The following is a 15,006-nucleotide window of genomic DNA, read 5'->3' as shown; positions in this document are numbered from 1 at the left end:
ATAAAAAAGCCTAGAGATGGACTGCCTAGGTGACCCCACCTCTTACCACCACATTGGACACTTTGGACAAAAGGTGGCCTAAGTTGACCATGGGTCTCACATAAATCAGAACTCACACTTGGTATACATGGGGAAGCAAACCCATCTTGGTGCAGACTTGGACAAGATGGAATTAAAAGACCAAGTATATATTGGCACCTTCATCCCTTATACCAAGAAAAGCATGCCCACCTAGGGAGTAGGCACTTAGGGTGTGGGAAAATGTGACAGGGAGTAGATAAAGGTTAGGGGGAATGGGTAGTTTAGTAGGACATTAAAGTAAGTTAGGAGTGGTTAGTGGTTAGTGGTAAATTTAGATATGTGGTTTAGAAAATAATTTAAGATGTGTAGGGTAGCTTTTAGTATAGCCTAGGAATAGTTTAGTAGGAAGGTGGTTAATGATTAAGGAATTGTTAGGAATTAAGGGGCTTGGGAATAGATTATGATTATTTATGTTGATGCAAATCATTTAGTTAGTATGACATGTAGTTAAAATGCTAGGATAAAGTGTTTCATGGGATGTGTTTGTAATGGGTCATGGATATAGAATTAGATGGTAAGTTAAATTAAGGCAAGTGTTAGTAATGTGATACACAATGATTAATGGGAAAATTATAAGTAAATAAATAAATAATAAAGAGAATTAATATAACAATTCCTTCTTATGAGATTTAAATATTGATATTGTTTAGGACAACATAATTACATCGATCCTAAGACAAGTTATAACAATCAATTTAAATTATTGGTATAGGATAACCTTATTCCATTTTGTATAGTGGAGGTTGGTTGAGAAATTCTTGTAAGGAGCTATGCTTCTTCTTTTTTTTTTAAATAGATAAATAATTTCTTAGTATATAACCTAAGTGAACAAGTAGTAATGAAGAAATCAAGTATCTGAGTATACATATATGTTCAATTTAGTTAAGAATAGTGGATTAATGGTTTAATAATTACATGGTTATATATCATAGTGATCATTAACATTCTATCTTATATACTTAACCACTTATCATTATAATTGTAAATTTTTCTTGACATGTAAAATTTGATTTATTATTATACTATACAACATGGACAATAATTAAGAATTTTTATAAGGAAAATGATATACGAATATGTAGGACATAATATGAAGTGATGAAGGCAATGATGTAGGAGCCTTGTAATAAGGTTGTTAGGGGAAAAAATAACTTCTTAACTATAAGCATAGGGATTGCACATAGAGATAGGGTGTCTAGTAATGCTAGTTAATTATATGATAATTTACTAATGTGATTGATTCTAGACATATATAATTACATATTAAGGGTAGAGTGTTAGAAATTAGGAGCGAGTAAGTGGGTTATAGGTGACAAAGTTATGGTTTAAGTTGTTAACCCAAATAAATATGGTGTTAAAAGCTTTAATGTTAGGAAGTAGATTAGTATTTATTGGTTGTTTTTTTTTCTTTGTAAAAAAAAAAGATATATATGAAATTTATTTGTTTGATCATTAGATTATAATTCTTAGTGGCAGTGTCTTTAAATAAGGATTATTGAAAATTATTATACTTAGCAATTAAATACAAATATATTCAATATGACCATTGTTTATGTGAGACAAGTACTACATTCAATCTATATTAGTAAGTAGTTGTTTTATAATAATAAAAAATTAGAATAATTAAAATATAAAACTAACATAAACTCCCCTAGATGCTATTTTAACCTATAAAATTGTGCTTATGAATATAATTCCTCTATTATATATTTTAGGATATCATTCCATTAGTAGCTACGTGGGGAGTGATGGTAAAATTGTATGTTGGGTAACACACCTAATGTGTGTTAAGTGAAACTACTGAAGACTTCTTGTTAGCAAGCAAAGGGTAATAGTCACATGTACGATTAGTTAGTTTCAATGTTAAGCATTATTAAAAATCAAAATAGTAATTATGATAGAAAGGTTATTTGATAGCATTACATTATAGCAATTTGGAAACAACAAATAATTGGCATTTTGATTTAGAAATCTAGATAGTAGTGCCTAGTTCATATGACATCACTATAGTAGGATCTCATAAAATTAGTTATACCCATATCATAATAGAATCAAACATAGAACGTAACGAGTGAGGTTATAAGACTAAAACAAATTGGTACATCTAGGATAATTGTAAACATATTCACATTTGCAAAAGATTGAATTATTGCAAGTACATTGATATAAATGTTGTGCTTCACATTCATATACGTAAAATCTTACTTCTAGATTTGGATGTGGGTTTGAAATTTAAAAAAAATTGTCTAGCCCTTGCATTATATAACTAGACTCCCAATGAATTTTATAAGATAGCCTCCCATGAAAACCTGAAGCACAAAGTTTGAATGAACACAAATTCCTTTTCACCAATTAACTTTTCCATCTCAAAACATAATGATTGAATTGGTATCTTCTAACATGAGTTTTTGTCTAGACACTCATAGTTCGATAGAACTTTCATAACAAGAATAGATCTAAACATATTATCATTAGTTCACCTTTCAATTTTATTTTTTGTTGGTTGTGTTGGTTAAATTTAAGGCATGCCAAGAATGCCACCTTGATTAAATGAATTAGAAATGATTGTTAGGTCATCCTTGATTAAAGGATTTCAAAATTGACACAATGGTTACAAAGTAACAACAACTTGATCTAATAAATATAGTTCACTTTGCAAATGCAGATCACAATGTAGGTCATATGTTGATCCACTGACTAACCTCCATTATCATCTCTATCTTTGATCTACTTGGTACTCCTTCAAGAAATCACTCTTAATAACTCTTCTCAGCATCCTTCTTAAGTTCACTAGTCAATAACATCAAAAAATTCTCTAACCTCTATAAGGTTAGGCCTTGTGCCTCCTTAAATAGGTAATTTTGATCTTTTTCTTCTTAAACATCACTGTAGATCTTAGGGTTAGGTTAGATTCATTGAATCCTTCCATCTTTTCATTTCCTCCCTTCTCTTCTATAAACTTCTCAAATCTTCTCTTTGAATCCATGCATAGAAATGAGAAAATATGATTTTTTATGTATGAAATGCTCAAGGTCATCCATTTTATCGTCAACACATTTTTTATATTTCAAGGATTCAATTATGTTGTTTAGAAATCAATACTTCCTTCTAAACTATCAAATGTTGTCACTCAGCCAACACTATGCTCTAACATTTGGTCATCATTGAATTACACAGTTGATAACTATTTTGGGGTATGTGCAGGATCATGGTGTGCCAAAAAGTGGCGATGTAAAAAATCTATAGTTCTCAAATATCTAAACCATTTCAAAATCTATTCCAACTTTTTTCCCACCCACCCTAATACCAAATGAAAAAAAGTAATATCTTTATAAGGTCTACTATATTTTTTGATACCAAACCTATATGGTCAATTTTAAAAACATCCTTAAAATGTGCTTTTGGCCCATTTTTATGTACTTTTTACTTCAAACATGTAGTTGATCATCTTTTTTTCACCAAAATTTGATGAAATGAAAAGGGTTTCTTAAGAATGTTCTTATCTTTCCATAAATGTAAGGTTTGTCAAATTATGATTTTAGTAAGTAATTATTACTTATTTTCTAATGGAGTTACGTATAAAGTGTTGACTAAGACACTACTTGAAAAACAACTATAACTTTCAAATGGTACAACATTTTTTAAATCCAAAAGATGCATCGCATTCTATCTTTCTTCTACTATAAGGGAAAAAAATGAAAAATTAAATTTTATAGAGTTTTGAATTAGTTAAGGTGGTCAAACACGAGAGTTTTTTTATTCCAAAAATATTAAAGTCAAAAATTAATTATTTATTATTTATTTAGAATAAAAATACCCAAAAATATGTGTCACATCTAGGCATGAGTCTACTTCTCATATCTAGAATATTATTAAAAAATATTATCATTTGATTTGGACTAAGTTGGTTAGACATACATCTACTTCTTAATTTTGTTCTAAAAGTTTTGTAAAATTGCATTAAAATACAAAATTTTGACCAATCACTTCTTTTTTTTGAAATAAGTTCTAGTAGTTTGGAAACTACATTCAATTTTCTAGAGATTATTTTCTCTCAAGTTTTTGATATAAATTTAATAACAAGTAGAAAATTTCACTTCAAGTTGACATAACCCTAATTTTCTTATATTTTATTGCCACTTAAGGGCATAGTTTGGTTTACCATGATCCTACACATACCCTTTGTTTGATACACTTAATTTTAATCTACCAATACTAATGCTCGGTCGACATTGTATATTACTCAGCTTATACTTTCACTTGGTCAACACTAGCATCACTCGACATATACTTCTAGTTCATTAACCTTCTTCTCTTTTCTCAACCAAGCCTATACATTTGGTCTTCTACTGGTCATTGTTCTAGGTTTCAATGCATTGGTCACCTCCACTTAGGTTATGATGAAACACTCACATTATCTTGTCAAGGTCTAACTAATCAAGTTCATATTGTAATTTCTCATGACTCAACTTTTCATCTAGGTCCTTTTGCTATCTCTTCTTCTCAAATCATTTTCATCAATCATCTCGATGTGATAGTCTATTTAGATAGAAACTGTATGACCAATAAGTTTTGACATCAATCACAACATAACAAATATTCCAATTGTTGTTCCAACATAAATTCCATTTTATAGAGCTGAAAGTTAAGAAAATTCTCATTTAGAGTTTACATTGTTTTACTTAGATGTAGTATATTGTAATTAAATTCCTATGAGTACATATTTTAACACTCAAGAAGTCAACTTTGAGAAAGAAAAATATACTAAATCTTCTCAAAAAAATTTAAAAGAATATTATTTTCTAGAGGAGAGAGTCATTTGCAAAAATGCATAATTTTTATTTTGATTAGAATAAATTTGTTTAGAAAAATGTGGTGGGAGACGAAAACTATCAATTTCTAAGTGAGTTGATATTTAAATTGTTATAAAAGAGAAAATATAGGTCAAAACCCAACTTTTATTTTTGATTGATCAAGATATACATGTAATCTATACCATAATCTAAGATCAAAGGGAAAAATATTTATTACCATGTAGTTTTGAGGTCGGAACTAGACCCCTCATTTTCATCAACTAAAAAATAATCCTTAAAAATTAGGAAAATATATCAATTCTTATTCCAAATAATCATTAAAAAGATTTATCCTAAATTTTATTCAGTTCTACATGTAGTGCCACAAAAACCAAAAGATAAGAAACCAAGAACAAGTACAAAAAACATAACCATTTTTTTTTAATCAACTTAATACAAGTACACATACAATGATTGAGTCACTCTCAATACAAAATACTCAAGATGAAATATGATATCATCCATATATGTTTCCATTATAATGCTAGTACATATTGATTTTAGTACAATAATGAAATAAAATGTCATTCTTAAACACCTATGTCCAACATATGGACACTACAAGTAACAAATTATGTTTTCTAGATATAACTTCAACAGTCATCCTTAGCTACTTGTTAATCAACTTGAAGCACTTGAAAAACACACAGAAATGCAACACAACACAAAGAGGGCTCAGTACAAACTGAGTTGAAAAGCGTAATCCACCTGCATACATGTTAGAATATCCATATACATATCCATAATGCAAATATCTGATCCACTTAATATAGTGCAATTCTGAAATTAATATGCAAGAAGTAATCATTTACTTATCAATGCAAAATTAAACTCGCACTAAGAATAACCCGTAAATGAATCATATATATACTGAGGTATCATCGCTATGGCACTAAGATTCTGTATCCATGTATGGTACGCTCATAGTCAACACATAATGGAATTCTCTATTATACTTGTCAAAGATAGAATAGAGATTTACCTTGTACTCCGTACTTTACCTTATAGGTTTAAGTCATAGGTAAGACCAATTTTTTTAATGTAATTAACCCACCCAATTCATTTTAAATTTATCACCGATTTAATTAATTAAATAGGATAAACAAAATTCAGCCACCCTGATATATGTTCATCACATCTATTCATAACATACACATCAAACAGATATACTAAGAATGTACATGAAATGGATATAAAATCAGTATTCAACATGATACTACATCCTTTAATCTATTTGTAACACATCTTATTCTACCTATTTCAATGGTAAATTTAGATTACTATAACAACAGAAACAAATACTATAATAGTAAGAACTCGTAAATATAACTAATCTGACACATTAGTTTAATGATATTTACTGATCTTAGTACTATACCATTTAACCCTACTGTCATCAAAAATCTATATTTATCCTTTAGAATGAAAAAATAGTAAGATCAAAGTACAGCTAATATTCTTGTTTTAAAATAAATTCCATCTACATATATCAATGGTACATCTTTTCTAACTAAGAAATAGTTTTGAATTCAAATAATGAACTGAATAATATCATTAGAATAAAAGATTTCTAATTCATAAAATTTTCATTTGAAACCATCATATAAATGTTCATTGGAAAGCTTCATAACATAACCAAACTAATTTAATCATATCTGGCAGACTTCTCCATGTCCAAGCTTAGTTAATGTTTCAAACAAAAAATTATTAATAGTGATACCGAAAGTTCAACATTATTTCCAATTCGCAAATGCAAGTTCTATTTACGGCATCTCATATAGGCTATTACCAATAATCGTACTTAACTAGAATGGAAGTCTACTATGTTTTAAGATGCACACTTACTGTTCAACATAATTTTCATTTAGGGCATTGAGAAACATTAGGTATCAAATTTTTCAACTATCACATAATACCTTATACAATGGTGAACGAAACCAGATCACATACACCCTACAATAAAACATCAACTATTATAACTTGATACCTCTCTATAATTTCCATAACATAATGAGTAAATTATGCTATCGCAATGATATCTCTATTTTTTTCAAGTTTCCTCTTAACTATTTGACAAAATACCGATACCATAGATTATCATCTTTTATGCTATTTTCTCTTTTCCATAAATGCTGCAGACCATATATAAAACAGACACAACAAAATTTAACCAAGCTACGGGTTGAAACATAGTCATCTTTTAACATTTTCTACCCAAATTTGATCCTACAAGAAACTTAATACATATATCATTTTTCCAAGATTATAACATAGTCCACACACAAACTATTGAATGTGCCACATAAGTGTTGTTTATTCAAAACAATAAAACTACAAAACTTCATTCTCACAGGGCTCAGATTTTACTGGAATCGATACCCACTATGTATTCTCATTTCCTCATTATAGTATAAACCTAGATTTATAATCATGACATGGTATTAAACTGGTGCTATATATATATATATATATCGCATGCAATCTATTTAACAAAATGACAATTAATAACATACACCAAAACTTAAAGCACACAGAACGTGGCTCTATGGAATCCGGAAACCTCATAATGTTACTCATTTCCATAATGTAAAACAAAAATCTACTGCATGCTACGAGACCACGGTGTTTACACCATACCCACATTTGAGAATGGGGATATGCACAACTCAACAATTTCATTGCCGAACCTTGCATACACCCACACTTGGGTGTCAATATTTTAAAAAAAATTTGCAGCATCTCCTAATTCTTTCAATTAACACTAAAATAGTAGTAAGAGAATAAGTTAGAAAATGCCCCCTACCTGAAATATAGAAGATGGAAAAATGCTATGAAATATGCTTGATACAAAAGCCCCAAATGTCCAAACTGAAAAAAATCTCCATAGAGCTACCACACAAAACTCTCAATCGACCTCCACAATGAAGGATAGCAAAAGAATCCACATGTCAAATAGTAAATAAATCCCAATGAGTATTCTCCTTGCTTGACTTCATAAGCAAGTATCTCTTTCCAACTAAAACCCCTCGTATTGTCGAAACCCCAGCAACATCTCACAGGTGTAAAACAAAATAGAGGAAAGTGGCCTAATTTTCTGGCAATTCCCAGCATAATATCCCATTCACAATAGAACTAGTTGACCAAGTCCTTCAATGTTATTAAGGCCACATTAAAATGCAATGAATGAATTTGCAATTCACATGGTGTCATGCATACGGCTACATCATAGCCACTAGCATATTTTGGCCTAGTTTTAAACAAATGCAAAATCCCTTAAGCATAATGTATGCAAAACCCATTAGAGTTTTAGGGAAATAAAACAATAGCCACATTTTCTATAACAGTCGCAGGTTTTAAACCCTTTTTAAAACACATGCCAATGTAGGGTTAGGAAAACACCTTAAACATGAACTCATAACCTTAAGCAACATTACTTAACTAAACTCATCATAGGAAAATGGATTAATCAGAATTACATCATGCCAAAGCTCCGCAAATGTCCAATTTACAGCATATTAACATTAATACTGTCATACTGAATATAAAACATGATAATCCTAAACAATATACTGATATACAATAAAATATGAAATCTACAACCATAAAACTTGATCTTAATTTTTTTATAAAATCAATAGTTTTATTAATCATACTTTACCTACAATCTATACACAGCAATATCGTTAAAACTAGAAACATCAGACATTAGTTCTAAGTACATCAAAAAGTTTGTCAGATTCATAAGTGCTTCTACCAAAGCTCAAAATAGAGTATTTCTAAAATAGAAAAGTTTGTCCAGAAATAATCTCATGTTCCAAGGACATTAATAAAACCAAGTTCTACAGATAATAAGAACTTAACATCATAAAGAAACTTATAATATCAAAGTCCTAATATGCAGAAAACCTGGAGTAGTGGTCAGGCATGACACCCTCCCCCACTAGTTTTTGACTTTCTCCTGGAAGTCAGCAAACAAGTGCGGATGAGCTACCCTCATTATTTTAGTGTCCTCCTAGGTAGTAGATGTTTCATCATTGGGGTCCCATAGGACCTTTACCTATCTTATTTCTCTTCCTCTTAAACTCATAGTTCTACTTTGCGTGATCAGCACTGGTTCCAACATGTTTTGACCATCCAAAATTTGCAAATTGTTCCAATCAAGCAAGTGAGCAATGTCAAGTGTGTACTTACACAAAATTGAAACATGAAATACATTATGTATGCATGAAAGACTCAGTGGCAAGGAAAGTTTGTAGGCAACAGGTCCAATCCATTCTAGAATTTCAAATGGACCTACGAATCTTGGTGCTAACTTGGATCCCTTTCCATAATGAATTGGACTCTTACGTGGTCTTACCCGAAGAAACACTTTATCAATAACCAAGAATTGATGGTCAATTCTATGCTTATCAGCATATTTCTTTTGTCTATCTTGAGCAGTAATAAGATGCTCTCTAATCCTCTTAACCTGCTGCTCAAAATCTTGCAACATATCAGGTCCTAAAAGAGTCCTGTCCTCCAAATTATCCCAACTAAGAGGTGTCCTACAAGGTCTACCATACAATTCTTGAAATGGTGCCATTCCTATGGAACTGTGAAATCCATTATTATATGTGAATTCAACCAAGTGTAGATACTCCTCCCATTTATTTTGTCTATCCATTATGTACATCCTAAGCATATCTTCTAGAATCTGCTTGACACGTTCAGTTTGTCTGTCGGTCTCTAGGTGATAAGATGAACTAAAATTAAGCTAAGTACCTAACTCACGCTGCATGGATTTCCAAAGAGAAGAAGTAAACATTGGATCCCTATCAAAAATAATCTTTTTAGGAATTTCGTGTAACTTAACTACCTGCTCCATATAAATCTTGGCAACCGTTGTTGCATTATAGGACGATCTAACTAGAATAAAGTGAGCAACCTTAGAAAATTGATCCACTACCACCATATTAGCATCATTCCTACAAGCTATAATAGGAAATCCAATAATAAAATCTATAGAAATGGTGTCCCATTTCCATTCTGGAATACTATGTGGCTACAATAATCCTGCAGGGTGCTGATGTTCAGCCTTAACCTGCTAACATTCCAAGCATCGAGCCACAAAATCTGCTATGTCTCTCTTCATTCCAGGCCAAAAATAATGCTACTTAAGGTTAGCATGCATTTTCTTAACACCTGAATGAGCCACATATGGTGCTTTGTGGGCCTCAACCATAACCAGATTTCTCAAATCACCCAACTTAGGAATGTACACACTTCCTCTATACAGTAGAAAACCTTTAGAATTCACTGAATACCCTTCAAAATGCCCTTCCAAGATCCTACCACTATCAATAATAGCCTTAACATCCTAAAACCAATGATCTATGGAAAGGTTTTGTAAAACCTTATCCTTAAGATCCACTATTAGGATCAAGGAAGATAATTCATGTCGCCTTCTACTAAGGGCATCAACAACCATGTTCTCCTTCCCTTGCACATACTTAATCTCAAAATTGTATTCACACAGGAACTCCATCCATCTTCATTTCCTACCATTGAGGTCTGGTTGTGTGAAAAGATATTAAAGGCTTCGGTGATTAGAATGTAACTCAAATTGTTGACCCAAAAGAAAATGCTGCCACTTGGTCAAAGCATGCATAATTGCAACAAGTTCAAGATCATGAGTAGGGTAATTCACCTTATGACTCTTTAGCTTTTTGGACTTGTAAGCTATAACATGTCCATCTTGCATTAACACTGCCCCTATGCCATCCAAAGATGCATCAGTGCAGACCACAAACTCCTTAACTGAGTCAAGGATTGCCAGAATTGGTGCACTGGTCAAACATTCCTTAAGTTTTTGAAATGTTACCTCGCATTCATCTGTCCACACAAATTTCTTCCCTTTTCTCTGAAGAGATGTGATAGGATGTGCTATTCTAGAGAAGTTTGACACAAATTTGCGGTAATAGCTTGCTAAGCCCATGAAACTTTGAACCTCGGACACATTCATAGGTGTTGGCCAATCAACAATAGCTCAAATTTTGGATGGATCTATAGAAATTCCAGCCCTAGAAATGATATGCCCCAAGTAACAATTCTCTGATCTAAAGAATTCACACTTCTCAAGATTTGCATACAGTATGTTCCTACGAAGGCATTCCAAAACTTGCTCTAAATGTTGCTCGTGCTCCTAAGCAGTGTTAGAATACACCAAAATATCATCCAAAAAAATCACTACAAACTTGTCTAGGTAAGTTCTAAACACACCATTCATTAGGCTCATAAAGACAGAAGGTACATTTGTTAACCCAAAAGGTACTACTATGAATTTGTAGTGCCCATACCTGGTGCGAAAAGTTGTCTTATAAATATTAGCTTCCTAGATTCTAAGTTGATGATACCTAGATTTCATATCAATCTTCAAAAAGACTTGGGCACCCTTGACCTAGTCAAACAAGTCATAAATTATAGGCAACGGATACCTATTCTTAATAGTGACCTTGTTTAATTGCCTATAATCTATGCAAAGTCTTAAGGAGTCATCTTTCTTTTTGACAAAGATTACAGGAGCACCCCATGATAATACACTAGGATGAATCAAACCTTTCTCCAAAAGCTCCTCCAACCAAAATTTAAGTTCAACCAGATCTTGAGCTATTATTCTTTATGGAGTCTTGGAAATTGGTTACGTTCCTGGCACTAAATCAATTCAAAAATCAATTTCTCTTCTTGGAGGTATTCCAGGAATCTCCTCAACAAAAATATCTGAAAACCTTTGCAAGATTGGATGGTTGAGAGAAGAACCTTTAACAAAAGAATCTTCTACATTGTTTACCAAAATGGCAAACAAACTGTAGCCTTTTTGGGTACACCTTGCCAATTGCTTAGCAAAAATTGTCCACAAAGAAATGGGTCTCTTGATTCCAGCAATAACCCTAGCTGATCCAAAATCATCTATGCAATGAATTGTCTTATCCTTGCAATCCATAATAGCTTGATGTTGTTCTAACCAATCCATACCCAAAACTATGTCATATGATCCTAAAGGTATAACCCTAAGGTTCGTTGAAGTAGTAAAATATTTTATTAAAATCTTATAGTTAGGAGCAACAATATTCGCATTCACCCTAGAACCTGACACTAACTCCACTTGCCATCTATTCCTTGTCCTAAACCATAGGTATTCCACTATATGCAACTAAAGTAGAAGAAATAAATGAGTCTATAGCTCTAGAGTCAAATAAGATAGATACTTTCATACCTTGAGTATTTCCCTGAGCTTCAATAACCATGTTCTAGTGTTTGGCCTGCTTCTGATCCAAAGTTGCAAAAATATGATGGTTCCTGGCAGAATCACCAACTGTCACTTTCGACCTAACTGGCTTAGGTCCAACCTTTAGATTATCCTAGTTAGGGCACTGAGACTGATAATGACCTAACTGTCCACAATGAAAACACTCAATAGATTTCCTGAATCCCATGTTTTGACCAGAAGGATTAGGAGATGGCTTATTACTCTACACACTTTGAGGTGGTTGAGATGGCTTAGGCTATTTAGAACCCTTGGAGTCCTTATTAAACTTCTTTTTCTTGAATTTCCCACCTGAAAATCCTAATTTTTAACTAATCTAAGGAGCCTTTTGATTCTTACTGACATTTGGAGTAGGTGGATTCATGCTATCTTTGTATGAAGCCCCATGGTAACCAGACTTCATCTCAATCAGCTTTGCTCACTTTGAAGCTTCCTACATAGTCAAAGGTTGAAAAGTTCTCACTTCCTCCCCAATCTTGGGCATAAGCCCTCTGATGAAGTGTTTTATCATGGCCTTATCATTTTTAGACCACCCAGAAAACTTCTTAAGCTCGTAGAACCTACGTTCATAAGCTTCCACAGTAGAGCCAGACTGCATAATCTGAAAGAACTCCTCTACATTAGCCTGATGCCAATATTTAGACATGAACCTCTCCTTGAAACGCTCTACAAAGAGCTCCCAGGTAACAAGAGAGATATCAATGCCCAGCTTCTCCAACTCATGTTCCCACCACAAGGAACCAAATCCCCTCAAATACATAATCGTCCATCTTACCTTCATGTTACTCAAGTAACGGTGTAAGACAAAGCATCGCTCAATATTTAGTAGCCAAGCTTTTTTTGTCATACCCTATTCCGTACCATAAAATAACAACCCTTTCATCTTGGAAAGATCCTTGAGCTGAGCTCTTGCCACTGGATCATCCTCTATAGGAAGGTTAATACCCTACACAAGAGGTCTCCTATCATTCACTCCCCCACTAGGATTCTAGTTGTTAGTCTCAATATTATCAAGATGTTCCAGTATCCTTTAAAGTACAATAGCTTGGTCTGCCAGGTTACCCTAGTTGTTTCCAACCCCAGCATCATTCTGGTGCCTAGGACCTCTACCACGGTCCCTGCCCCTGCCTCTGCCTTTGCCAACAAGGTTATCCTCAGGAATGCCACGTCCTAGAGTTCCTCTAGTGATGAGAGGCATGATAGCAACCTACAAACAATTAACTATTAATAATGCATCGATAATGAGCTAAAACCTATAACCCAAGAGTCCTAGTTATTTTAACTAGCCTCTGATACCAAATGTAGTGCCAAAAAAAACCAAAAGATAAGAAACCAAGAACAAGTACAAAAAATCATTACCATTTTTTTTAATCAACTTAATACAAGTACAAATACAATGATTGAGTCACTCTCAATCCAAAATACTCAAGATGAAATATGATATCATCCATATATGTTTCCATTATAATGCTAGTACATATTAAGTTCAGTAAAATAATGAAGTACAATGTCATTCTTAAACACCTATGTCCAACATATGGACACTACAAGTAAAAAATTCTATTTTCTAGATATAACTTTAACAGTCAACCTTAGCTACTTGTTAATCAACTTGAAGCACCTAAAAAACACACAGAAATGCAACACAACACAAAGAGGGATCAGTACACATTGAGTTGAAAAGTGTAATCCACCTGCATACATGTTAGAATATCCATATACATATCCATAATGCAGATATCTGATCCACTTAACATAGTGCAATTCTAAAATTAATATGCAAGAAGTAATCATTTACTTATCAATGCAAAATTAAACTCGCACTAAGAATAACTTGTAAATGAATTATATATATACTGAGGTGTCATTGCTATGGAACTAAGATTCTGCATCCATGTATGGTATGCTCATAGTCAACACATAACAAAATTCTTTATTATACTTGTCAAAGACAGAATAGAGATTTTCCTTGTACTCTATACTTAACATTATAGGTTTAAGTCATAGGTAAGGCCAATTTTTTAAATGTAATTAACCCACCCAATTCATTTTAAAGTTATCACTAATTTAATTAACTGAATAGGATAAACCAAATTCAGCCAACCTAGTATATGTTCATCACAGCTATTCATAACATACACATCAAACAAATATACTAAGAATGTACATGAAACAAATTAGTATTCAACATTATACTACATCCTTTAATCTATTTGTAACACATCCTATTCTGCCTATTTCAAAGGTAAATTTAGATTACTATAACAACAAAAACAAATACTATAATAGTAAGAACTTGTAAATATAACTAAACTAACACATTAGTTTAATGATATTTACCGATCTTAGTACTATACCATTTAACCATGCTATCATCAAAAATCTATATTTATCCTTCAGAATGGAAAAATAGTAAGATCAAAGTACAACTGATATTCTTGTTTTAAAATAAATTCCATCTACATATATCAATGGTACATCTTTTCTAACTAAGAAATAGTTTTGAATTCAAATAATGAATTGAATAACATCATTAGAATAAAAGATTTCTAATTCATAAAATTTTAATTTCAAACCATCATATAAATGTTCATTGGGAAGCTTCATAACATAACCAAACTAATTTAATCATATCTGGCAGACTTCTCCATGTCCAAGCTTAGATAATGTTTCAAACAAAAGATCATTAATAATGATATCGGGAGTTCAACATTATTTCCAATTCTCAAATGCAAGTTCTATTTACGGCACCTCATAGGCTATTACCAA

Source organism: Cupressus sempervirens, chromosome 10 (genome assembly GCF_028749045.1).
Source record: "Cupressus sempervirens isolate cs-2001-9-10 chromosome 10, ASM2874904v1, whole genome shotgun sequence".
Taxonomy (NCBI): Eukaryota; Viridiplantae; Streptophyta; class Pinopsida; order Cupressales; family Cupressaceae; genus Cupressus; species Cupressus sempervirens.
This window is presented reverse-complemented; position numbering follows the sequence as displayed.